This window comes from Oreochromis niloticus, linkage group LG17 (assembly GCF_001858045.2).
Source record: "Oreochromis niloticus isolate F11D_XX linkage group LG17, O_niloticus_UMD_NMBU, whole genome shotgun sequence".
Taxonomy (NCBI): Eukaryota; Metazoa; Chordata; class Actinopteri; order Cichliformes; family Cichlidae; genus Oreochromis; species Oreochromis niloticus.
In genome coordinates, this window is record NC_031981.2 from 19150513 (window position 1) to 19177631 (window position 27119).

At 41.6% G+C, this 27119-nt stretch overlaps 1 protein-coding gene across 1 annotated transcript in view; it reads right to left on the bottom strand.

Moving 5' to 3' along the window:
* The window catches only part of plxnb2a.1 (plexin b2a, tandem duplicate 1), a 224714-nt gene that overhangs the window by 119496 nt on the left and 78099 nt on the right, over positions 1–27119 (bottom strand). Inside the window, exon 3 of the mRNA XM_003448113.5 lies at positions 13897–13949. The gene's annotated coding sequence lies outside the window, so the exon portion shown is untranslated. The remainder of the gene's footprint in view (positions 1–13896; positions 13950–27119) is intronic.

The following is a 27119-nucleotide window of genomic DNA, read 5'->3' on the forward strand; positions in this document are numbered from 1 at the left end:
TGTAGTAAAATTGTCATGGTCCTGGGCCACGTTGGCCCAGTATTCTTAGTTTTCATGTGTTTTGTACTTTGTTCTTTCATTATGCCGTGGTTCCTAGGTTCTGCCAAGATGTTCCTTATTTGATTACCCCTTGTGTGCCCCTCTGTGTATCTGTGAGCCCTCGTTTCCCCTCCTTGTGTTTCATTCAATGTCTTCCCCAGCCCGTTATGTCTGTCCTCTCTCTCTCCGCCTGTCTGAACCTCTGTGCACTTCCTGTTTTACTTTGACAGTCCCTCGTCAGTATGCGTCATGTTGTGTTCACTCCTGCCCTGTCTCGTTATGATTATCAGTGTCACCTGTGTTCCCCGTGTGCGCCCACTCCCCTTGTTAACCCTCTGTGTATTTAGGTCCGCGTCTCCCTCAGTCCTGTGTCGCGTTCTCCCTCATTCATGGCCGTGTGTTTCTCCGTGTACCAGTGTATGGTTTCCCAGTTTAGTTTCATGTCAGTTTGCTTCGCCGTTTTCCTGTCCAGCAATAAAGCTGTGTTTTGAGTTTATTCCTGCCTCCGCGAGCTTGCGTTTGGGTCCACTTCCTGCCTGCCACACAGCCGAATCATGACAAAAATAAAGTCGTGCTCAGAGAGACAGAGGGCTGTAAAAAAATAAAATGTAAAGCAAACATTACAGTAAATTATTTTCAACTTCAAATTACATCTTATATACGTGTATAGTAGCTTTTACACCCAGAACTTTTTCATTCTTGGCTATTTCACAGCAGCAGTGGGAAATAAATAATATTCCTTCTTGAATATGGGGCCTGTGGGCACAGCCCGAAAAGACAAGTCCCCATGAGAGACTTAAGCGTCAATGTGAGTGTGGATGGTTATCGTAGTCCTGGGTGTACCCAGCCTCTCACCTCTTGGCAGCTTGTTCAATAAGCCGATGGAGATTGGTCAATGGATGGCACCAAATCACAACAGTTTATATTGTAAGGTAAAGATTGTATACAGAGAAAACACTAACAACCAGATAACCCACTATAATTAAGCACTTGGTGACAGTGGGAAGGAAAACCTCCCTTTTAACAGGAAGAAACCTCAACCAAACCATTGTCTGACTGACCAAAGGCTGACAAAGTGGATTGGGTGACTACTTTTGGCATTTTTACCTTTTCAGTGAATTGATTGATTAAACAGAAGACAATCCCCTGGCTTTTATTTCGACCCAGTCTTTGCCCACCTCATGTCGTCTTTTCAGGAGGCTGACCAGCTGCTGTTGTGACAGTCTTTGATATCATTCAGCTGCCTTTCCAGAGAGTCTCTTGTAGTTCAGACTCCACCTCTGCAGTTTTAAACACAGAAGTATTTGTTCCATTTCACTCGGCTTACTGAGGCTGCACAGCAGAATGAAGAGCATCCCTGCTGAGAGCTCACCAGCGCAATAAAGTTGAAATAAGACAGGATGAGAGACTCATCGGCAGCTGATTACTGCTCTGTTGATTATTTGTCACAAGGTAGACCTACTTATATTTGCAGAGGGTTGTTATATGGTGTAATTTACTGTATTCAAAGGCCACACTGTATCTCATTGTGAATTGCTGAAAGAGACATTCCAACATCTGAAGCTGCACTACAAATTTTATTAACTGCTTGTTAATGTGGTCTAAACTAGAAAAAGAAATCAGGAACTACTTCACAAAAGCACAAAAATAAGCCAGATCCACTGTTATACGCACTTTATTATTGGAAAACAGACTTTAGGACCAAAAACAGTCTACTTTAACCTTGTTAAAGCTCTTTAACAACTGGCTCAAGACTGTTAAAGCCATTTTAAGACTTTTTTGGGGTCTACAAACACCCCGATGAACTAAACACAAAGGAAAAGGCAGGCGAAAGCACTTTCAGTGGGAAAATAATTGTTTTCAGTTGCACAATGCTGGAAAATGGAGTGGAGGGGAAAGAAAAAACCCTGAAGAGGAACGCAGACACAGCAGATGAGCAGCAAAATGGTTTAATTCAAAATGATGACAGTGAGTGATTCAGGAGATCAAAATGATCCAGGAGATTAAAAATGCAGCCTGTAGCAATACGGGGGTGAAGAGAAGGAGATAGTAGGATAGGAGGGAGGGGGGAAATATCTAGGAAAGTAGTTTCATTATCTTACTCAATCCCTGCTGAAGCTTTTGGAAATGTCTGAATATTTGAATGGGAGAAGAACACTCTTGTTCACATGTGCACATGCACACACACACGGATATATAGCTCTAAGCGAAGATAATCTTGAGAGAATAATTTTATTCTTTCATTAAATCCTCGCAAATGCTTCCGAAGAATATCTGAATGAGAAGAAAACACACACGCACGTATAATCATGAACACACACACGTGTGCAAAAACCCTGCAGGAGTTGGGAAGGAATCTGGGAGAAGCGCTTACAGACAGACGTGTGTGTTTGTAATTATCTTTTTCATGTCATTTTGCTTGATTTGTCTATGCTCTTTCATTACACGGGTCTGTGTGCACGTGCAAGAGTGTGCACCCCTGCTCGCCATGTTTGCTGTGACATCGTAATTCATTAATTTTGACGGTGCTGTATAAGCTTTAAACTCCTCGCAGCTCTCGTGGGAAGTCAACGGGCCTTCATGCAGATCAAACTGAACACTTCTCTTACAGTGAGAGTGAGAGAGAGGGAGAGAGAGAGAGAGAGTGAGTGTGTGTCTGTGTTTTTGCAAAGCCTCGACTATCACTGTACTAAACAGTTAACATAAAAGATCATCTACGGTTACTACTAATGATGAATTAATCCATGGCACACTTTACAAATCACCAAGAGTCACCGTGCAGTGTTTTCACACGAACATATCTGCTGTTTAATGTCTGCATGTCATGTCATGTGATCACGTCTGCTGAGGCTGACTTCAGTATATTTTGTCATGCAGCGTTATGCCAGCAAAAACAAAGCCAAACCCAGCCAGATGGCGGGCGTCTCCTGTAAGTCTCCTTACGCCGTCCAATATACAAAGGTCATCCAATCTCTGAAGTCTAATGAGCTAATTAATGACCCGTCAGTCAAACATCAAAGACGCCACGAAGGAGAGATGAGCGGTCCATATTTGGAAACCGTCCAAACTACATGACCACGGATAAACAGGCTGCGGATGTTGCGCAAAAAATAGACTCAATGGACTTGAAGACTCTGAAAGGACCAAATATTGGATATTGTTGTATAAAACACAGCTCTGTCCTTTCATTCATCATTTACCAGCTCAGATTTTAACCTTGGAAACAGGCCGCATTGAAAAAAATACCCTCCATCCTCCCAGGCCAGATATATTTGCTTATGATGGACAAGAATGCAAGTAATGTTTAACAGCGTGTGCCCAAAACATTTTTAAACTCACTGCTCTTATCAGACATGTAGCTACTGAAATTGCTTTCATTATAATGCTCAGTTATAAGCTCATATAAATACGAACATGCATGGAAATCTCACACACAATCTTTCAGAAAAAATGTCACCTGAATGTTATCAGGACAGAAAAATGGGGATTATAAGTCATTATCATTCCCATAAATATGGCCAACTTTAAGCATCATTTTTCAAAGTGTTGGAGCTTTGTGAGACTGGAAGCGTATGAAGTAGATATCAGTAGCACGTACAAACAAAGTGAAATGTCAGTCTTGTGATTTATGCCACTGCCACTCATTTCTTTAGGTGGATTTTGCTGCTCCTTCAAAGAGGACCATTGCCTCTTACCAATATTTCCTCTTGCACTCTGTGTGTTAAGGCGCAGATACAGAAGTACACCTTGTCCTTGAGCAAATTTTCACCTTGACAAAGTGTATTTGATGCCCTGAGATGGGAAGACAAGTGCAAGAGGTCCTCCTGGAGCTTTCTAGTGATCAGTGTTGGGGTTAATAAGACGCCTTCCGGCTTACTTTCAGATAAAGAGCCCATCTATTAGCCTTGATGATAGTACAAGAGTGATTAAAACTCACAATGGACATTCGGTAGGTAACTAAATTGAGTTTGCAAGGTTTTTCTGCCTTCCACGCTGACACGGAGGAAGTTTATCAAAATCAGTGAAACTTAAATGAAACAATGTGTCCGTGTGTTTATTGTGAGAAAAAAACGCTACAGTATATTTGGAGATAAAAGTGACACACCGCCTGATTAGTGTTTGTATGCAGAGAGCCACGAGTATTACAGGGATTTAACATTTAGATTACTTGTCAGGAGGTGGAGATGATGGATGGAACAATGCTGTGCCTCATTTCGGTTGAATCAAATCTGGCAGAGGTGTGGATTGGAAATTTTTTGAAAAGGTTCAACAGCATCATTGTTATAAATTTAGATTTATGTTTAAGGGACGGCAAAAACACTTTTTCATAGAATTTTTCTAATTTAACTTATGGCAAGTGATGAAGTTATGCAGACTTACTGCTTTTTTAAAAAAAGGAACATGTCCCTTATCCACAGAGCCCAAGGCTATTTATTCTGGCCTTAAGGTTGTGCAGCTTCTACAGATTGAATCTGGGTATGTTTTTTCAGGCGGAAATTCAAAATAATAGCCGAGGGCTTAAGGGGTTAAGGTTGTTTAAAAGTTCCTGCTGCACTATGGATGGCAGTGGAATATACATCATGATTCAATCCCATGAAGACTAAAAGGCACAAATATTAGTTTTTTATTTTTTATTTAAAAAAAAAAAAAAAAAAAAAGTATTTCGCTGTGAGCAGGAGAGGATTTTTCTTGTTTACAGTGATGAGTCAGTGAAGCTCCGCAGAACTCCATATGTGAAAGACATTAAACCTGAACCTGTTGCGATGGAGCCAGATTTCACTTTGGCAGTTGAAAATGAAGAGAATAATAGAGAAAGAGGCTGTGGAGAAGAGTGAGGTAAGCTGTTAAAGCCATCAGAGGCAGGGAGGGTCCCTGCTGTTGTCCATAAAAGCTTAAATGTAGCCGGCAGCTTAGAAAGTCTGCTTCAGTACTTTCCTGCACTCTCCTCCTCTTCGTCTCTTTACTTCTCACTTCTTCCTTCTCTGTCCCCAGCATTTCAAAGACCACATATAATAAAAATGAGCTGCAGGTATCCCTGATTCAGTTACTTTTTGTATTCAAACGGGAATCAAAAGAACGGCAAGTCGATACTTGGTGGGTAACAACAAAGCTTTGCTGTGGACGGCGCACAAGTCGGCAATAAATATATTCATTGACATCCTCTGGGTGCACAGGCACGGGCGAGGGGCAGCGCTCAACATAAAACAAAAGAAAATAAGCAACTGCTAAAATACATTTATATGCTAACAGCAGTGCACGAGCTCCACTTCTGCACAACACTGGCCTATATTAGTACCTATATTAGTGTCAAACGACACATGAGGAATGATAATAACAAATAATGGGTTCTTAACCATCCTCTTTAGTTTCTCATTATAAAAAGTGCGACACTAATTGATCTCTACGGGTCAAATATGAGCCAGATAACAGTGATGGACACCCGCCACAAACAGCAAACAACAGATAGTTCGGATGTTTCGTGTGATGGGAAGAAACAGAAACATCTATGGCAAACTGGAAGGGGCGACATCTGTATTTCAACGTTCTCTGAAATCATTTGTGATAAATATGCACAGAGATGAGGAAACATCTCTGTTCTTTCTGCTTCATTAACTTGATGGAAAAGTACTCAAAGATGCTTAAACACTCAAAGAAAACTGCATTCAGAGGGACAGTACAGAGAATAGTTAATACACATTTACAGGCTCTCTATTTTGGCATATCTTTCCATGAATAACATTTTTAAAAATAAAAGTTACTATCCCTTTAACAACGACTCTGTTAACAGTCTGCCTGTTGCCTGTTCCTTAGAGCTGCTCTTGTAATTAGCCTACTCAGGAGTTTTTTGGTTTACGGTAATGTTTCCTGTACTGTAATTTATTACAAACTCTGTATAAAAAGCATTGCTTTATGGTAATTCAACATAAAAAAACTACTATATAAATGTACATCCATGCACATTTTATATCATATATACGTTAGTATACAATAAAGTTTGTAATATTGTACATGTGTAGAGCCATCATCAATCAAAACCTCAGAGTAAACAATATTCTCAGGTCAGTAGTTCCAGTAAATACATTAAATGGATTGAACCAATTTTTACTGTAATTTAACATGGAAATTTGTTACATTGTAAATATGTAGTTTTACTGCAAGGTAACTAGGATATTTGTTAAACTGTAACACATTAAACTAATACTTTTCTGTAATTTAACATGGATTTCCTAAACACTGTAAATGTATAAGACAGCACTTTGTTGTAATTTAACAGAAAATCTGTTACATGATAAATATGTAGGCCAGTAATTTACTACAACTTAACAAGAATATTTGTTAAACTGTAAAAATACAGCACAGTACAGCACTATAAAACATGAAACTGGTTTTTTCCCCATCTGTCAGGGAAATGTAACAGATCTCTTTGCTGGACACAATGTCACAGACCAGAAACTTCCATCATGTATAACGTGACACCATGAACACAAATCAAGTGTAGGACGCAGAGCAAAGTATCTCATGGATGACACAAAGCTGGAAACAGATGTTCAACTAACAAATCCTTTAAAGAGAAGGAGGAGGAGGAAAGGAACTTGAGGGGGTAAAGTCAAACGTGGAAAAAAAATCAGTACAACAAACACTATTTTTCAGTTAATGTGTTGACGAAACAAATGGCTGACCAACTTTTCTTCTTCTCTGGTCTAATCCCAGAGAAACTTGGAGTGACTAAAAGAAAGAGTATAAAGCTTTCCACCATGCTGAGGAGACTAAAGCCACACTCTGCTGGCTTACACAGAAAAGAAAACACAAAAGCCACACATGGGCATCCATTCATCCACACCCTCCAAACACACACACACACACACACACACACACACACACACACACACACTGAACACGCTAAAACACTGGCAGCAAACCTGAAACTATTCAATCACACCACACACACATAAACACACCACAGCACCAGTTGGCAGCTGATAAAAGTCTGCTCCAAGTCATCAACTTTGCCTTCTGAGTCTCTTTAGCGTTCACTCTCCCCGAGTCAACTTTTTTCTCCTGTTTTTCCATTCCTGTTCTTTTCTGCCATTTTCACCCCCCTTTCTTTTGCAGCTTTCATCCATCTTGGAGTTCTTCCATCAGTCTCAAGTTTTCCTTTCTCTCTCATCTGTCCGTTCTCGCAGTGTTCCTCCACATCAGTCTTTTCTCCCTCCCTTGTTTCCTTAGTTCCTTCCTCACATCCTCCCCAGTCTCTCTATATCATTAAGGCTTTGAATTAATGAGCTGATTAAGGGGAAATAATGAAAAAGACGGACACACACTGAGCGCTGGCAGAGGTGGAGTGATGTTTGCCATCTGTGTGTGTGTGTGTGTGTGTGTGTGTGTGTGTGTGTGTGTGTGTGTGTGTGTGTGTGTGTGTATAAACACCAAAAAAACGAGCCCGGTCCAACTCACACACCTCAAATTTCACGCAGAGCAACAATTCTGGGACTAAACCCAAATACAACAGTCGGCCAGACACACAAACACACAAACTGTGCCTGAATCACATCTAAAACTCCAGCAGAAGACGTGATGAAGTAAGTGATGAAGCGATGAAGATGATTAATAGCAGAGAGAAAAAGAAAAGAGTGGCTGAAAGCTTTTTCTGATTTCCATAAGTCACAGTTTTGTTGCACACACACACAAAATTGTGTTCCCAGCGACGCTCAGGGGACATTAATCATTCAGGTGTTTGATGTGGCATCAGGAAGGTCAGTATTGGAAGATTTTTTTGCCTTAATCTTCTAAGAACTCATCATGCGTCTATTAAAGATGCCACTGATATGAACAGTGTTGCTCAATGGGTGAATAATTGGTCAGTTTTACTCAATAAAAACATAAAGAGAAGCTTTTTCTCTCGCATGGATCCAGTAATGAGCAGAAGAATGTTTTTATATAACGATTTCCTTGATTGTGTATGGTCATTACCGGCATCACTGGACTGGACTCATTCAGACACGAAGCAGACAAGTCTACGTGCTGTCAGTTCAATAGAGAGGAGTGCCCGTCTAAAAGGGGCTTGAGTCACTGCTGTAATGCTAGCCAAATAATTCCTGCTGCTGCTTCACACTGAAAGCATTCGACTGGCAAAACAAAGGCTGGCCTTTATTTTCGGCTAATCACAGGAAAGGCATTCATCTAAAATAAGCAAAACAAGACAATTAACCCCATGAGGTCTAAACCACATTTTCAATTATCAGTTTGCCTGTGCCTGTTTGTTTGCATAAATCAACAAGAAGTCGATTTAGCACAAGAAAATGTGTAAATACAATTGCAGATACTGAAGACCTTCAGTGTGGGTTATATGATGATGGATTTATTGTCTTTGATTCATGGCTGGACAACAGAGCTTCTGAAACTATTATAATTGTGTCTGAATGGTGCATTACATTTATCTAAGCCTTTATTATATTTTGCTGTTGATGTCATAGTAAATTCAATTCAATATCTTTTATATAGCGCTAAATCACAAAAACAGCTGCCTCAGGACGCTTTATATGGTAAGGCAACAATAGAACACAATAATAAAGAGCAAACCCCATCAATCAGACGGCCCCATATGAGCAAGAACTTGGTGACAGCGGGAAGGAAAAACTCCTGTTTGCCAGGAAGAAACCTCCGGCAGACCCGAGCTCAGAGAGGGGCTGTGACCGGTTTTGTCAGCTTTAATTTCAGAGCAGATTAACTTTAAATGTCGTAATGTGGGAAAAAAGCAAACAAAATGATGCACAACTCTTTCCACTGTGGAAAACGATCCACACCATGTTCACCATCAAATCAGATCCCAGGTCAGTTTATTAAAACTGAGCTCTTCCTGTTAAAAGGGAGTTTTTCCTTCCCACTGTTGCCCACGTTCTTGCTCACAGGGGGTCATCTGATTGTTGGGGCTTTCTCTGTTTTCTTTATATTAGTGTAGCATCTTTACCTTACAGTATTAAGCACCTTGAGTCAACTGTGGATGTGAAAAAAAAACAAACTGAACTGATCATATGAGATAGAAATACTTCTTATTGACCACATTTAAGACGCAAAAGTAAAACCTACAATTTATATTTTGGTTCTCTTCTTCCTTGACAATATTGATATTTTTCTACTGTCCTGAGGTTTGGCACCAGTATCCTAGACAGCAGACACATCTGAGTCTAATCTGGACTACTTTTGGCACTGAGGTCTCACTTACAGCGCTGCCAAGTTTTTCACAGGCCAAATGTCACAGCACAGCTGACATCTGGCCCATACAAGGTGGACCTGTGACTGAGACCCAGTGCGGCACATGAGGTCCAAATGTTCAGCGCTATCAGGGATGCTCCCAGATTTTAAAAAAAACATTCACTGAAGCTCGTGAAAATACTTGTCAGAAACAATCAACTCCATTATTAGCAACTGTGTTCTTGTCAAAGAAAAAACAAAACAAAACCACACAAATATTTGAAGATCATTAGTTATTTAAGACTTGAACTCTCATGTTGCAGAGCTAGCTGACAGCTGACTGGGAAAATCATGTAATTATAACTTGATTTAAAGCTGAAATGAAAATGGCAACAACAAGATAAATATTTGATCCATTCAGTTTTTGTTGAAAGTTTTTGAAATGTTGACACATTTAGTTGGTTAAAATTCCTTCTTACTTACACATTTTTGTTAAATTGCCACTGCAGACTCATTTCAGTTTAACTGCCTTACTTTTCCATTCATATACACTTAGTATAAGATGTCGAACCTGTCTTATGTGTGTTTACATAATAACTATATTGTGTTTTATGCTGTAAATAATCTCTGTTTCCAACAAACTCCCAGCCGAGGTGGGTTTCATTTCACGATGCATGTAGCGTTTTATAGTTGCAACACGGGGCCTCTGTGACGCACCCCGAGGCCCTGGTGACCTCAGCTAAAACGGGGTCCTCGCCTCGTCTCGCACCCCGCTGCTCGAACCATCTGCTGGGTCTTTTCTGTGGCAGCCGGCCTCAGGAAACACACTGCAGCAGGGGGTTGATGGGAAAAGATGCTGCGAGTTTTACTGTTGCTCAAGAGTGTGTCTGTTTGGGTGCATTTGAAAAAAAAAAATGTTTTAAAAGTTGAGACAGAGTCACTGAGCCAACACCTCGCAAAGTTTTAATGGCCTAAAATAACTGAAAGTTTAACCTTAACTCTCCGTAAACTCTTACTAACAAGACTTCCAAGTCTCTGCTTATTGGTCAAACTTTTGTTTTTCCCCCAGGAAACTGAAGTTAGAACCAATTCAGCGAAATAGAAGAATTAGAAATATTGGGTTGGTTGTAATAATCTGACATCAGATGGCTACTTTATGAAAAAAGGACATTACTTTTTTTTTTTCTTTTTTTTTTTAAACCATACGCATCCATTCTTCTGATAAATAAAACTGAACTAAATATGCTTTAAAGAGATCTGAGCAGCTCCTCTCGGCTAACCACATCAAGCAAAATGAGTAAATGCTCTGCAGCATTCAGGTAAACTGTCTTTCACCACGATAGCCGGCTAAAACACCAACAGGACCAACGCAGTTAGCTATGAATGATAGCTGTAACTCGATCCTGCTGATATGTCACTGTCATTCCCTGACTGGATAGTTTACAGCGCCCTGAATGCCTGCTGTACTCGGCAATGTCACTGTTTGCATTTCTACTTGTGCACTCATGTGTCTGCTGTGCTGTGCCATCATTTGCGACACTGAGGTGTTCACGCTGGGCCCAATGAATCCTGATAGCAGTTTCAGTGAAATGCAGGAAGGAGTTTCAGTCTGTACTCTTACTGTCTGAGCTATGAAATACAGGTGTTACTGCAACACTAGAAGACAGAACAACAATTTGAAACCATGAATGTTTGCAGTGTTAAGTTTGATCTCAGGTAAAGCACAGTTACATACCTGATTAGGAGAGTTTATTTTAAGTGAAAAAAAGCCTTTGTTTTTCATGTAGAATCAGCATTTGTAGCTCTCTACTAGATGAGTGTCTGCACTGTTATAACAGCTGGCCGCAGGACTGGGAATGATTTTCTAAACTCTATAAACATGTTCATTTTTAACACTTTTAGAATGCGGACAGACTCACAAGAACAACGACAAACTGCAGAGGCTAAAACCACCGGCTTAGTTTTATTGTTTTAATTGCTCCAGTGCTTACTAGATTACAAGAAGTGTGAGGGAACAGGTTACCAATCCAAAAACTTGAATAAACACGTCTTTAAATGCTATAAAAGTTTGGGGTTTTTTATTATACGTCTCACAGCAGCGATGATTCCAGTGCTCTCTGGTGGATTGCGACTCGTACGGAAACGTATTAATAGTGCACCAAGTGTTGTCCTCACATCTGAGGTTGCAAATAACTGCAGTTTGATCAAAAGCAAAGGGTAAAATAAATAAACCTGAACAGAGCAAGGCTGATTGGCTCACTGGAGTCACATCAGATAATAACTTGACCATGAGAAGCTGATATTTTTAAAAGTCAGCCAAACATGGTTCCTTGTATTTGCTTTTCTTCAAGATCTCAGAAAGTGACAAGGAACAAGCCGCTGTGGACGGCTGAGAAAATGGAGCCGTTTATGGGAACAAGAACTACTTTAAAAAAACACAGTGGATAACACCGAGGGAATGAGAGACTGAGAACATGGAGGCAAGAGGAAAACAGTGATGGATGGAAGACAGAAGGGGAAGCGGAGGAGAGGCAGACACACACACACACACACTCAGACACGCTATAATATGAGTTGGCAGACTGCGAGCGAACAGAAGCAGATCATAGAAAGCAGTCATTCAGATCAGACGACCATTTAAATCAACCGGTCACACCGCGAGGTTTCATTTCAGTCCAGCGTGGGTTTCTGAAGGCCACCCCAGCAACGTATCTGGGCGAGAGAGCTGATAAATGATTTCACTAATTGATATATTTAAACTCTTACATCAAACTATTTTAAAAGCATTCAGTATTTTATCAGCATAACGGCACACTCATTCTCCACAGGGTGCAAAAAGCCTCTGAAACAATCAGTCAAATCAGGTCCAGATGAGCCGCCATCAAGAGGACATAATTACATAAAGAGAGAAAGGCTGTTAGTGTGCTGATGTAAAAATATGCTAAATACCTCACTCCTAAAATAGAGCGGCACATGCAGCCGAACCCCATCGACACGACCAACACGGCTGACTCTCGGACAAAAAGCAGCGCTATTAAACGCGACCGTCTTGCCACCGAATCTGGCGGCTGAAATTTACAATCTCCACAAAGCCATCCTTCAAAGTTTGCAAAGATGTCAAACATAATAAGCTTTCAGAATATTTAAAGCCCCGTGTTAAATGATCTCCCCCTCAGTGGAGACGTCTCAAAGTAAACACAGCTTCTCTGGGAAGCCATCGAAGCTGTGCTGGCTTATCCTCTGGGGACAACAGTCAGTTTTCTGGTGCGCTAGCGAGATGCTATTCAGGCAAAGGAGTTGCATGTTAGTAATTGTTTACTCGTCTAAATGGAAACTGAAAAGTCTCGTCTCTTACCTACAGATTCTGCATTTTATTTGCAGATATCTCGCTTATCACTTTAGGACCTAGTCTGATAAATTTTAGGTGATGCCAGGTTCTCTTATACCGTGTGAGATATTGGCTGTACTCACAGCTTCAAAAGGCTTTTACTTTTCAAGGCCAATGAAGCCACATTTTCCTCTTTTCAAAAATCTAGTCAAGACCTTTCATTTAAAAGGAAACAAAAACAGCAAAAATGCACAAATACACTACAAAAGATCCAACAAAAGCAATCTCTGTTCCAGAATGAGACGTTTATTCACATTTACTCTGGGCAGCTCAACAAGTAAATCTAAGAAACGGGTAAGACAGCCATCATCGGGCCAAAATGCAAAACCCTAAGTACACAAACTTGTTGTCACCATCATCTTGTTAGCACCTTCTGTTTGGAACTGGCCACAGTATAAATAACACTGAACTGAACTGGGGAAAAACTAATGTTCTCGGGGCCTCTGGGGTCTAATTTGAAACTGGAGAGGAGCGGTCGAGAACAATGCTGGATGCCACCCAGAATGAAAAGTGGAGCTGCGATCGGTTCATGTCGGGACATGTGGCTGAGGTCTGCTCTGATCAACCCAAAAAACTTCTAACAAGCTTGTCCGGTTGACATCTAAACAAATCCTCATCCTTCATGCCCAAGACCCAGAGAGGAGGAATCAGAGTTTTAGAGCTGGAAATGAGGAGATTTTCAGAAAGCGGAGAACTTTTGTTGAGTCAGATTGTTCAAAAGGTTAAAGACTAAAGATTGAGCTCATAAGGAAAGTCTTTCACCTAAAACTCACCAACTTCTTGAGGCCCTAACCTTTCAGAATTTAGTGGAGAATTAGAATACAAATGTTCCGATGTTTTTTACTTTTCAGATCCCGGACGGCTGGGAAACTAAGCAAATAGATGGAGAAAGCTGCATAACCAGAGCCAGAGAAAGGTGTGTGTAGAGTGTCAGTAATTAGCTGATATATGAGAAGAGTGTTTGTTTGAGGGGCAGTGGGGTCTCAGCGGGAATTCATTTCTTAAAAACATCCCGAAGCCTTCAATTAACCCCGTTAGCCCCCTCCCACCAACCCCACAAACGCATGAGCAGCTGAATCTGCCAAAATAAACAGCCAATGGCATTCCTGAAAACCCCCAGCAGAGGAAGAGGGGTGAAGGGGAGCTTGAGAAATGAGCAGAAATAGCGATGGATGGGAATGAATAAAAGAGCGAGAGTAGTTTCTAAAAACTGCAAACACATTAAATGAAAAGGGCTTTCAAAATAAAAGCCAGCAGCAGTTGTAGCTCTTACTTACCTATTCAGTGTTCAGGCCTGTTGATCCCTGGTGACATCAATCACCTCAGTCTCCTGAAAGAAGCACAAAAAACATGACTCGAGTTATATATATATATATATATATATATATATATTTTTTAAAAAACCTGCTTGGGTAAAGAGCAGAGGCCATTAGTCATCTGATATCTCACAGCACAGCTTGGATTTGCTGAAAACTGAAGGAATGAATGACTGGCCTGAGGGTTGCACTAGGATTACAGGTCAAATCCAGGTGACATATTTGTTACTGATTAAACCTGAGGACTGCAGGGACGGCATCGTGTTTCTTTTGTCGATTCTGTCCGAGGAGCTTAACGGCAACAATCCAGACTTTTCCTTACAAATCCTCTCCATTATTTTTTTTTTCTTTTAGTACTTTGTCCATTTACCCTGATCATCTCCCTCGTGTGGAGTTATTAATGACTCTATGCAGGCATCATAGTTTGTAGCTACCTGACTAACCATGCTACACGGGCTGGTGTGAATATTTCAGAAATTCCTCATCTGCTGAGATTCTCCCACACGGCCATCTCTTGTTTTTGCAGAGAATGGCCCGAAAAAGAGAAAATATCCCCTGAGCGGCAGTTCACGGGGTTAAAACGCCTTCTCGATGTCAGAGTTTAGAGGAGAATACCCTTTGAATAGAATAGAATAGAATGCCTTTATTGTCACTATACAGTTGTACAATGAGATGCAGAGCATCTCCTACTCAGTGCAAACATGCTGGGGGGGGGGTACAGTTTTGCAGCGCTATATACATATGGGCAGTATTAACATAGGGAAAAAGATATATAAAATGTACAATATACAAGCCGGTTTTAAAAAAAGTAATATGTAATAAGTTGTGTTGTGTATATACAGTTGGGTTATTGCACATAGAATTGGTATTGCACAGTGGTGGTCCATAGAGGAAGTGGGAAGAGAAAAAAAAAAAAATTGGGGGGGGGGGGGCTGTGTTATTGGTGCATGTGTGAGTTCAGGGTGGTTATGGCTTTGGGGAAGAAACTGTTTTTGAGTCTGTGGGTTTTTGTGTTGATGCACCTGTAGCGCTTCCCTGAGGGAAGCAGGCTGAACATGTTGAAACCAGGGTGGGAGCTGTCCTTGATGATGTTTGCTGCTCTGCTGAGGCAGCGGGAGGAATAAATGTCCATCAGGGAGGGGAGAGGGCAGCCGATGATCTTTTGTGCTGTCTTGACCACACTCTGAAGCCTCACTCTATCCGCCTTGGTGCAGCTGCCGTACCATACCGTGATGCAGTAGGTAGGTTAGCAGGCTCTCAATGGATGAGCGGTAGAAGGTCAGCAGCAGGTTGGAGTTCAGCTTGTACTTCCTGAGGACTCTCAGGAAGTGCAGCCGCTGTTGGGCCTTCTTGACGACCGCTGAGATGTTGTCTGTCCAGGAGATGTCAGCAGAGATGAGGACACCAAGGAACCGGAAGGTGTGGACCCTCTCCACACGCTCCCCGTTGATGTAAAGGGGGGCTAAGTCAGTGCTGTGTCTCCTGAAGTCAACAATGAGTTCTTTGGTTTTCTTAGTGTTCAGTGCCAGGTTGTTTTCTGAACACCATGCTGCCAGCTTCAGGACTTCCTCTCTGTAGTCTGCCTCGTCTCCCTTTGAGATGAGTCCGACTACCGTGGTGTCATCAGCAAACTTGATGATGAGAGTGTTGTTGTGGGTCGAACTGCAGTCGTGGGTGTAGAGAGAATACAGGAGGGGGCTCAGCACACAGCCCTGTGGGGGGCTGCTTTGAGCAGGTACGAAGGCGACAGTAACTCAAATAACCACTCATTACAACCAAGCCACGCAGAAGAGCATCTCTGACTGCACAATACATCATACCTTGAAGCAGAAGACCACACCGGGTGCCACTCAAGTCATCCAAGGACAGGAAAACCAACCCATCGTTCAAACCGGCTCACCAAAATAAGACAGAAGACTGGAAAACATTGCCTGGTCTGATGAGTTTCAATAGCAGAGGCATCATTTGGTATGAATACCATGAAAACATTGCTCCATCCTGCCTTGTATCAACGGTTCAGGCTAAGTTCAAATCATCTCAAACTGGTTTCTTGAGCATGACAACTAGTTCATGTGTTCTGGACTCTGCCCCTAGTCTTATGGGCATGACCATAATGCTATCAATTAAAAGTGTGATAAACACTTAAATCTCTGATTATGAGTCTACTTGTTCCAGCTGCTACACTGTGGACCAAACTGTACTAAAGACATGTGCCATCAGAACACAGCAACACCACAAATCACCAAATGCTTCATGATTTTTGTAGACCGAGCCTCACCTCCAGCTAATTCATGTTCATTTGTTGGTTATTGTCACATTTTCCATACAAAGTCAGGGTACCTCAGCCTGCTCAGTGCACAAAAACAGAAATGAAATGTGTCCTGACAGCTGCAGAGCCTGCTACACAACGAGCCTGGAGATCACAGTGAAGCCAGTGATGGCATTTTTAATTAAACCCAATTCATTCACAGCAAGAGCCAGAAATCTTATACTATCTATTAGAGAAAAGACATATTACTGCCTGAACTAATAACAAAAAGCTGGAGCTGTGCCCGAGCTTAAACAGAGCCCTTCACTGGGGCATACATTAAAATAAAGGCATTTTAATTTGTGATAATACAGAAAGAGGGTCTCAGTTTTCCCTCTCATAATGATAGCATTAATGCTTATAGGCACACCAGGTAAAATAAAAGGACTTTTTAAACCGAAAAGATAAAAAGAAAAGAAAAATCAATTTGGGGAGTAATCTTCATAATGAGACAACCGAGCAGACAAAAAGCTACAGACGCTGCGAGCATTTAATGAACAAAGCCCAGCCGAGGTCTAAATGTTGCTGAATAAGCCTGCAGTATTACGGTTCACAGGTATCTTCATTTTCATTTCACACTGCGATGAGGACGCCGCTCGCCTCTGCTCCAGAAACAAGAATTAAGGTCATCCGTGGCTCCGTTCGTGTCACATTGAAACCAGCAGAAAAAGGAACTAGTGAGGCGAGAGTGAGTGCGAGTGTGTGTGTGTGTGTGTGTGGTGAAGTTTGTTTGGCAGCACTTCTAACAATGTTGAGGCCCTCGGTGCTATCCAACAGAATAGCCCAGTCTGTCTCGACTATCTCAAAGAACCATATGCTTCTGGATCCCAGCGCCCAGTCGTGTGTGTGTCTGTGTGTGTGTACATATGTTCTAGCATCTAAACATCCAGCATCTAAAAGATCCAGATGGCGAAGCATCAGTTGACACAATGTCTCCTTCCATCAGCAAGAAGTAACTTGAAAACCGTAAAGACAACAAACATTCATCATCCGGGCTTTAGGAGCCAACCACACCGCTCACTTGACAATTATAGAGTAGTTATCATATTACGATAAGTATAACACATACACACAAAAAAGCACTTTTTATTTCTAAAGCGCACAGAGCCTGGAGATGACGTGGAGAAAAAGAAAACGTGGCGTCTGAATAACCAAAAGCGACGGATTAAATCTTGAAGGAACGACAACGTTTTAGAGGTTTAGCTACAAATCAGACAAATTCTCTGTTTTTTAAAATGTTTTTATTTGGAGGCTTTTGTTCAACACGTGTGTGTGTAGATGATGATAAACCCCACATCAGTCCAACAGCAGATACAGCCTCTTCCCAAGACACAGACACACAACAGAGTGACTCACATTTCCAAGTTCATGTTATTCCCCAACGGCAATGAGTTGTTATCTACACTTCCTATGACCAAAACCATTCAAGGGGCTGAAACTGAAATGCTCTATGAATCCTCATATTTTTAGAACTCACACGGACAGGCTTATAAGATAAACAGTGATTAAATAGTTACTGTGATGCATTCAGTTTTTACAAAAACCCTCAAAACGTTTGTTTTTACCCTTTATTTTTGTTTATGCCTGTGAATTTTGGCGCTTTAATAAAATGTTAGCTCATTTATAAATGCAGGTAAACGTAGATATGTTTCAGGAATGTCGAGGTTACAAAGTTGTTGTTGTTTTAGTTCTTCAAATGACAGGAGAACATTAAAGTGTGACTTTGATTATTTAGAGTATTCTCAAGCCCTAAATCGAGCATCGTGTTAGTTCAGGGAGACCATGAAGTCAACCTCAGTCACAATACCGGTACATTTAGGTCCACACTAATATTTGAAAACGCATCTTTTTCTCTCCGTTTTGGCCTTCCATCCACACCGAGATGCTGTTTTCGGTCAAGGAAAATGGAGCATTTTGAAAACGCTCTCCAAAGCGGATACATTTGAAAATGCCGTTTTGGCGTGGCAGTGTGGACAGCGAACCCGGAGCCTTTTCAAAAACGATGACACATTTTAGTCATGTGACCAATTAAACTAAGCGGCGGGCATTACACAGCAGTTGTTTAGTTTGCTATTAAAGATTAATATCAGTCTGTACATGCTCCAGATAGCTTTTCTTCAAATTTTTTAACTCTCACTCGCTTTTGCAACTTGGTACTTTTGTGTTACTCGCAGCAACAACTCCACCTCATTGTTAGTCCATTTAAAAAACTCTGTGCTTTTCCTCAACATTTTGCTGCGACGTTTCAAAGAGCCGGGAAATAAATAAACGACAGACAGAAATGAGGCAGGCCGAATCGTCTTGCGTTTCACGCATGCGCAGTACTGGAACGTAAGCATTTTCAGCTGTTTCAATGTGGACGCACAACTCTGTGAAAACGACTGAAAACGATAGTTTGGACGCGGGGCGTTTTCAGACGTATACGTTTTCAAATTTATCCGGGCTAGTGGGGACGTAGCACTAATCCCAATGCCAGGCTCAGCAATATTTAGGTTGCTTTACACCTATTGTGCATCTGCAAACCACTTTGCCACCCATCTCCACCACAGCACCACATCATATCTGCATGAACACCTGAAACCAGCTGTCAGCATGGTGGTGAAAGGGTGATGATTTGGGCACCTTGGAGTCACCGGGTCAACCAAAAGCTCCTTCCTCTGTATACAAAAGTATCCTCGAGGCTTGGCCCTAACTGGGTCATGTGACAGGACAATGATCCCAGTCACAGCAGTACATCTACGACAGAATAAATGAACAAGAGAAGAATCGAGCTGCTGCAGTGGGACTTTAAGAGAGCTGTGCAGGGAGGAATAAGTGCAAAGCTCAGTGAACTGAAGCAACATTGCAAAGAAGAGTGAGCAAACATTCCTCCACTTATTTACTGATGGAGTCTCACTGCCAAATATATATGACTACAGACAGAAATCTCTTTTTTGGACTATAGCAATCCTAAAACGGAATCCACTTTGTCAGTCGAGCTACTGCAGAACACTTAAATGATTTAAAACACACTATAAATAATACGAAAGTTTAAAGTTCAAGCCCTGTTAGAATCTGTGGTAGTCAATCCAAAAAGCATGCATTATAATTAAAGCACATTTTTTTTATTATTATAATACAATTTTCTTAGAATGACTAGCAAAAGGTCAGATAATCACGAGCCCATTGTCTCATAATGACAAGATAGTAAATCAAAATTAGTAGCTTTGAAAATGATAATTGGAAGAAAACAGCATGTGTTCTTCTCTACTGAGATCATTTTAAGTAAAATACAGAAATACCTCGACCTGCGGTGCGTGCACTATGTGCAGAGACAAAATGGTAAACTTCCTTTTTCCTTAATCGGAGCCCTGACAGGTACAGAAACACAAGAATCTGAAAATATCTGAAACATTTCGGTGAGTTTTATTAAATTTTCAGAAAGCTATTGTGCATTCTTCTCTTCAGCTCACCCTGCACTGACCTCCTCTCAGCCTCTTTCATTTGCACTATGCTTCTTCTATTGAACGGGATTCAAAAACGGGCTCTGCTGTCAGTCAGCAAATGGTAGGAAAAAGCCAAACGGACCAGGGCTGCATTTTATTTTGATTTAAAACTTTCTTCAACACTTATTTATTTTTTTACAAATAGTGTGATGGTGATGCGAACTGAATGCATTACCACATTGCAATGATTTATATTAGGGGGCAGAAATATAAATCCTGATTTGCTTTCCATTTTTGGCTCCGCTGGAATACAAATGAGGCAGACGGAGGATGGAGTGTCACCCAGCAGGTCCAGATTGGAGGCAGGGATGCCACTCTGCTCGCGCTCTGACCTCTGTGCCAGAAAAACACACACATACACAGCACGAGCCAAGAGAGACAGTCAAAACAGAGGCTGCCCCAAACACACTTTGCACTTCCCCCTAAATAAAAACTGCAGCAGCTGCTTCCAACGACCGAGCTCGTGCAAAATTCAAGTGCGCTACCTGCCCATCACCAGGCAGCAGCAGATGGACAAAGTCTGAGACAAACCGAGGAAGAAATGGGAGTGTGCAGCAGCTAAATGGCTTCGTATTCTGCTCATGAATTGGTGTGAATAATCTTCAGGTGGACACAAACATGCCCGCTAATCAACGCTAATGTCTGCAGGTGCTAACACATTAGCCGCAGCGTCTTACGGAGGATGCATGGAAATGAGGGAGGGAAAACAGAAAGGGGGAAATGTGTGTGCAAGCACTGTGAAAAAAATAAATTAGCTATTTTGTCAAAAAGGATAATGAATGTTAAAACTATGCAAATGCTAAGAGCATCTGCATAAGTCCTTTTTAAACATGGGATTTCCAAATGTGTATATGTGCGGTGTGTGTGTGCAGGCTTATTTGTGTGGGACTTTAAGCAATTAGGACAGGAAGCAGAGGCGCGCTGTTGCTTTGGCTTCCCGGTGGAATTAAGTTATGCACCATCAACACAAACACACACACAAAAGAGCAAATTCCCATACTGACCAACAACCCGGTCTCAGCTGTAAAGCATCACATGCACACACACACACACACTTTAAAAAGCACACCCTCAACTTCCTCTTGACCCACTTCCCAAACAACACGCCACCTCTCTCCATCTCTCCATCCCGCTGTCTTTCCCTCCCTTCATCCCGCAGGAAAGCAAAGCAGAGCAGGACACTTCTGCTCTGTGTCACCAGCTCAGACCACACGCACACGCACACGCACACACTTTTAATCAGATTGTTTATGAGGCCAAAGGCATGCAGGGAGAAATCTTCATCCAAACTGTGCTGTACTGAGTCTTTATGCAACTGTGCTGCTCTTTTTCAGAGTTCAAAAATGTAATGAGGCCTCTGAACAGGACTGATACACAGACTTCTGCATTATTACTATAATGCACACTGGAGCCAAAACACGCAAACCACGGTGGTCTTTATCGACGTAATGGCAAGAGCCAGAGCAGGATCTCAAAGTTCTTCATCCTGGGTCACGATCAACGTTAATGTTACAGTCTGGTGTTACGTCGTCTTCTCACGGATGTGACGCTCACGGTTTGTGCACATGTTTCTTGGCACGTTAGCGTGTAGAACATGTGAATATGCGGAGGAGCAGAGATGTGACATGGATATTGGATAGAAACTACCCTTAATTTAGAATAGTTCCCAGGTTTTTCCAAGGGTAGCTGCATAGACAGAGACCATCCTCACTAACGTCTGATGATGGTTACCCAATTGGGGTGTGGGTGGCGTGTCAGCAGCAATGCACACTGTTTCGGCCTGCTGTGGTGAAGAGAGGTGAGCGTGAAAGCGAAGCTGCTTATTTACCAGTCGATCTACATTCCTATTCTCACCTTTGGGTAGTGACCAAAACATTAAGATCGCCAACAGAAGCAGCTCAGAGTAGAGCCGTTACTCCTCCACATCGAAAGGAGTCAGCTGAGGCAGTTCAGGCATCCGACTAGGATGATTCCTGGACACCGACTAGGTGAGGTGTTTCGGCAATGTTTTCCCAGCACAAACCCAGGACCCGTTGGAAAGACTAAATCTGTAGGCTGGCTTGGGAACGTCTTGATGCCTTCCACAGAAGAGCTGAATGAGGTCTCCCAGGAGAGGTACTCCTGCTCCCGTAACCCAGATAAGCAACAAAACACGTCTGGATGGTTTGGTTTTTATTTAGTCATCAAAACTTGTGTTGGTGACAACATGTCTGAAAAGGTCAAACCTGTTTACACGCCGCAGCACAAAAGCTCACCTACGTTACTACGACTGTTTCAACCCCCTTTAAACACCAACCACCATCCTTTGTGGTGAGACTGGGCTGTAGGAAGAAGGCCAATTCGACACATTCCAATACATAATCACAAAGTGGTTTACATTAAGCAACAGCTTTGTGTAAAGCAGGAAATTTGTCACAAAAATAGGAAACTACACCCCCCACAAATGTCTAAGCTCAAAGAGAAGAAAAAGAGGAGGCAGAAAGTCTGAACCGAGGGAGGGAAGAGATAAAGGTTGGCGAACTGAACAGAGCCGCAGCGGTTTGTTTAACAGTCCGACAGGAGCTGTTGAATCTGGCTCTATCAGTACGCTGTGATCAGGGCCGCTGAGACAGCCCGGCTCCGAAATGAAGTGGAAAGCTAAACGGATCCATGTTGGTGGAGGAATTTCTTTGTTTACAGAGATATGTTTGGAGAGTGGTAAAGAGCAGGAAATGAGAAAAAGACAGAGGTCAGACAAATCTTAGATACACCAACCAAAAACCAATATGTGCAAACAGTAAAGAGAAAAAAAAAGGATCTTTCTGCATCTCTTCAACTCTCTTTTTTTCCATCTGAATATCTCACCTCCTCCCACCTCAATTTATCTCTCAATGAAAACTTATTTCCAAAGATTTACAAGGGAACATTATCCTGCAACAAACGTTGGCAATATTCCTTTATTTCCCCCGAGAAGGCCGACTGCACACCCACCTCCTCCACATTCATTTACTTCCATACATTTATAAACCTGAGCTTCTGAACATAACCACAGTGACTCTGTCACTTAAAATATAACTTAGAAACATTTAAAAGATACAAGTTAAGAGTCTGTAAAATGATGTGCACATGTCTCCATAGAACAAGATGACATCTTTTTTCCTCAAAGAGTGAAAAACCCAGGAGCAGACCTTCTGTTTGAAGCATTGGGCATGGTCAGGTGTCTGCTAGGCCACTGTGTGCAAATCAGCAGCATAACCAAACACTGCAGGAAACTTTGAACACTCACCACTGTCTATTCCTGGAATATAAGAGAAAGTTACGAAATGAGCTGCCATGTTGGTTTTGATGCTAAAATCCGTGCACAGACAGCCCCCAGAGGGCGCCGGTCCAGGCAGCTGAAGGTCAGTCTATGCAGTATTGTAGGAGGCTGTAGTTGACAGCGCGTCCTTATGAATTACTGTGTAACGGATCTTGTATCATGGATCAATGATGGGAGGCAAAAATATAAGGATGCCTCAAAAATGACCTTGTTTTAAGTATATTTCAATTTGACTACTTAGGACATCATATTACTTCCTGTGACTCGTCCATAAATATAGAAAGCCAGAATCTAAACAAAGTTTTCGCACCTCAAAGGTTTCACATCTGTAATTTTAGTTTAAAATGGAGCCAGAGGACGCTTAAATAACCAGTATGAGCAACAGTGGCGTTTACAACATTAAACCAATCATTTCAAGGTTGCCTTCAAATTTAAAATTGCTACGTGTTGCAGCCAAATCAATTTATTTCAACTGACTGGCGACAATCAGTGAAATCTCCTTTCAAAACTGATGTAATTATTGTGATCATTAGCAACTGCTGTACTGACAGCACACTGGCACTGTGCCCTGGAGTCTGAAAAGCAGGAAAGTTGGAATTAAAAAATGTACAACAAAACACTTATGTCTTTAAAATAAACCACACCAGCTGTTGGTGTTATCAATAATGGATATGAAGTTGTTCAGCAGATATCTCCCACCCGACCATCTCACATTTACCTGAATATATTGTAAGATAAGATCCGTCCTGACATTTCTCAAAAAATTAATTTAATGTAAGAACTATGTGAACGAGCTCCTTATAGGTTAAATATCTGATACTGCAGGTCTACGAAATGTAGTTCAAGCGAACACAGAATGATGGATGCTTCAAGCCCATAGAGTATTTGAGCACCTGTAAAAACTGCTGTTATGTGATTAGGTGGACTGATATTTAATTTACACCTTCGCATGTACAAGGCACACAATGTACTTAAAAGCAGGTGAATGGTTTCACACATATTAAAGCCTGAATGTTATTAAAACGCAACACATTCTCAGCTTCAGCGTGACATTCCTCAGGTACGACACCACATACCATCTCCAAATGAACATTTAATAAAGAGCAGTTTTCTATTATTAATATTATTTATAATTTATGATGGTGTTCTTGCATACTTCCCAATAAATAAATGGAGAAATCCAATGCATTTTGGATAATTGGTCTAAATTTCACCCAGTGCCTGTCATTTTACTGCATGACATAACAGTAGTTGACTTTCTGCTACAAACAATGACAGCGTTAAAACTACTTTAAAAAAAAAAAAAAGTCTCAAGTTTAAAACTACACTAGGACATCAGTGTGACTGGGAAACTGATGGGCTGCTGCCACTTTCTTACCTTCTTCACCACTAAAAGAATAATAACTGAAATAAATTACAAAAAAAAAAAAAACCAGCGAGAAATTCACTCAATTCTCACATTCTCACTTCAAAGTGGATAAAAACTGAAGAGATGGATGGCTGGAAAGGTGGGGGTGAACACATCTGGCTCTACTCAACATGACTGACATTCCTCAGGGATAAAGGGAGTCACAGAGAGCAGGCTTGATGGCAGTGGAATGGACTTTTACACAATATCAGTCTCTCCCGACGGGTATCTGCGCAGATCAGAAGCATGTGGTGTTTGCCGAGTAAACAAAAATCCCACGACTTCCAATCTGAAGCAACCAGAAGGGTGTGGAAACCGAGCAGATGCTGTGGACTTTAAATTTATGACTTTTCCCACTGCTGTCCATCACTTTCAGCTTTAGTGACTTCAGTGGATAAAAATGTTCTTTCCTAGTTTATTATGATCATTTTTCAATGTGCCGAACACATTGGAAATATATTTCCAAGTATGACTTCAAACTATTAAACTATTTTAAGTATAAACTATTGTCCAAGTTTCCTTGTGTCTATATTTCATCATCATACTTTTATGACATTCCAAGAATACCTTGACAAACTCTGGGGGCGAGAGGAAGACGGACCATTTTGAAGAGCTTAATTTCAGTGCTAGAAAAATAAAAAACTAAAAAAAACAAAAACGAATAAACAATTTCTCCTTTGGGATGAAAGAATTTGACTCCTATTATATGATGTCATAAGTTTAATTTGCTTCATGAATGAGACGGATTTCTCGATTTCAGGCCTAAGGCTGTGTTTGAGATCAGCATTAGCACTGCGTGCCTCTCCTTTTATTTCAGGAGACTGACAGGAATAATTCAGCAAAAGAAAAAAATGAGTTGAAACACCCTTTGCAAAATGCATCGAGGACATTAAGCCTTTATATAAAAGATGGATGTAGCTTCGATTTGAGGTCCAAGTTAATGCAGAAATGCCTTAAATCTGCATTCTTTCTAATGGCCAGCAGGGGAAGACTCCTCTAGTCAAATGAAAAAGTCAGATTATAAGTCAGTTTACTGGAAAACAGCTCTAGGCTTCCTTGTCCTTTGACCTCAGGGAACACAATCAATAGCAGGTTCCAAGTCTTCAGGTTTGTCAATCACAGTCGCCATATGTGTCCAGAAAGGCCGAGGTGACAGACGGGGTAAACCCTACTGACTTCCACTTCCATCGACACCATACTCACAGATTTGTTCTTCGCTGACACCGACATTCAAACCATGTCCATACGACAGCTTAGGATTTTCGGACACACCAGAGCACAGAGCGCTCCTGTGAAAATAAAACTTTACACCTCTCGTTTACAGAAACAGCAGCTCCGGAAAGAAAGTGAAAAGAGACTCCGTTTTGAGAAGCTGACTTTAGTTTTCTAAGATAAAGTCAGTTGGGGACTGGTTGGTGACCGGCCAGTCTCTGAGTCTGTGTTACTGAGGCCTTAAACATCCTGAACCACAGGCGACCCGGGTTGGGAAGCTCATCTTGTAACCGGAAGGTTGCCGGTTCGATCCCCAGCTCTGTCTGTCTTGGTTGTTGTGTCCTTGGGCAAGACACTTCACCTACCGCCTACTGGTGATGGCCAGAGGGGCCGATGGCGCGATATGGCAGCCTCGCTTCTGTCAGTCTGCCCCAGGGCAGCTGTGGCTACAACTGTAGCTTGCCTCCACCAGTGTTTGAATGTGAGAGTGAATGAATAGTGGAGTTGTAAAGCGCTTTGAGGGTCTCAAAAAGCGCTATATAAATGCAATCCATTATTATTTTTAATGTGTTTGTTGCCTCTGTTAAGGCTTTTTTGTTTTCTCCCCCTGCAGCATGATCAGTCTTAACTTCCATCTTTGGTTTGTGGGGTTAAAAATGAATAAATAAATGAATGAATTCCTCGTCCTCATATAAAGCACATCATGTCACCTTGCAGCTGATCTCCTGTCATTACGAACATCACTGATTGGATTTATCACCCTCTCAAACGTCAGTCTTTGCTCTCACTGGCAGTCGCTTCAATTGCTTCGCGGAAAGTTGGGAAAACTCAGGACCCAGCACAGGTTATTTTACTCCATACTTTGTTGCTGAATGTCACCAAGTTTCTGTGGTGTGGTTGATACTTCCTGCCAATTGTTTCCTGTGCTGATGCCCGTAAATACAGAAAATAAATCACCGACAAATTCTTAAATGCAGGAGCGAGACTTGGCCGGCAGGTCCACGGCACTTCACTGCGTATGGATAAGACAAATGTTAGACAACCAGCTACAGTAGCTTGCTGGTGGAAATACAAATGGTATCAGCCTACAGTCAACTATTTACTTTTCTGATTTTTAATTAAGCTTTCCAGCTGTCGGTGCACTGATAACCACCTATCTGGGAAATATATCTGAACATCATGACTGATCACAGCAGCATAAATTACATGAAATCTACCAAGCTCCATGAGCTACAGGCTGGCATTTAGTCTCAAACAGCTGCTGCTTCAGTTTGATTTCCATTAATCGTAGACGTCTATTTTTAGGCGTAAATACAACCCCTCGTGCCCCACATTCCTGTCTGCGCGGCGCTTAATCGAGCAGAAATGCAATATAAAAACTAATATTCCAAACACACGATCGAACCCCGGCCCAGAGACGCGGCACACACCCAAAGCAGCGGTGGTGAAAATCTGAACTTCTCTCTCTGTCTG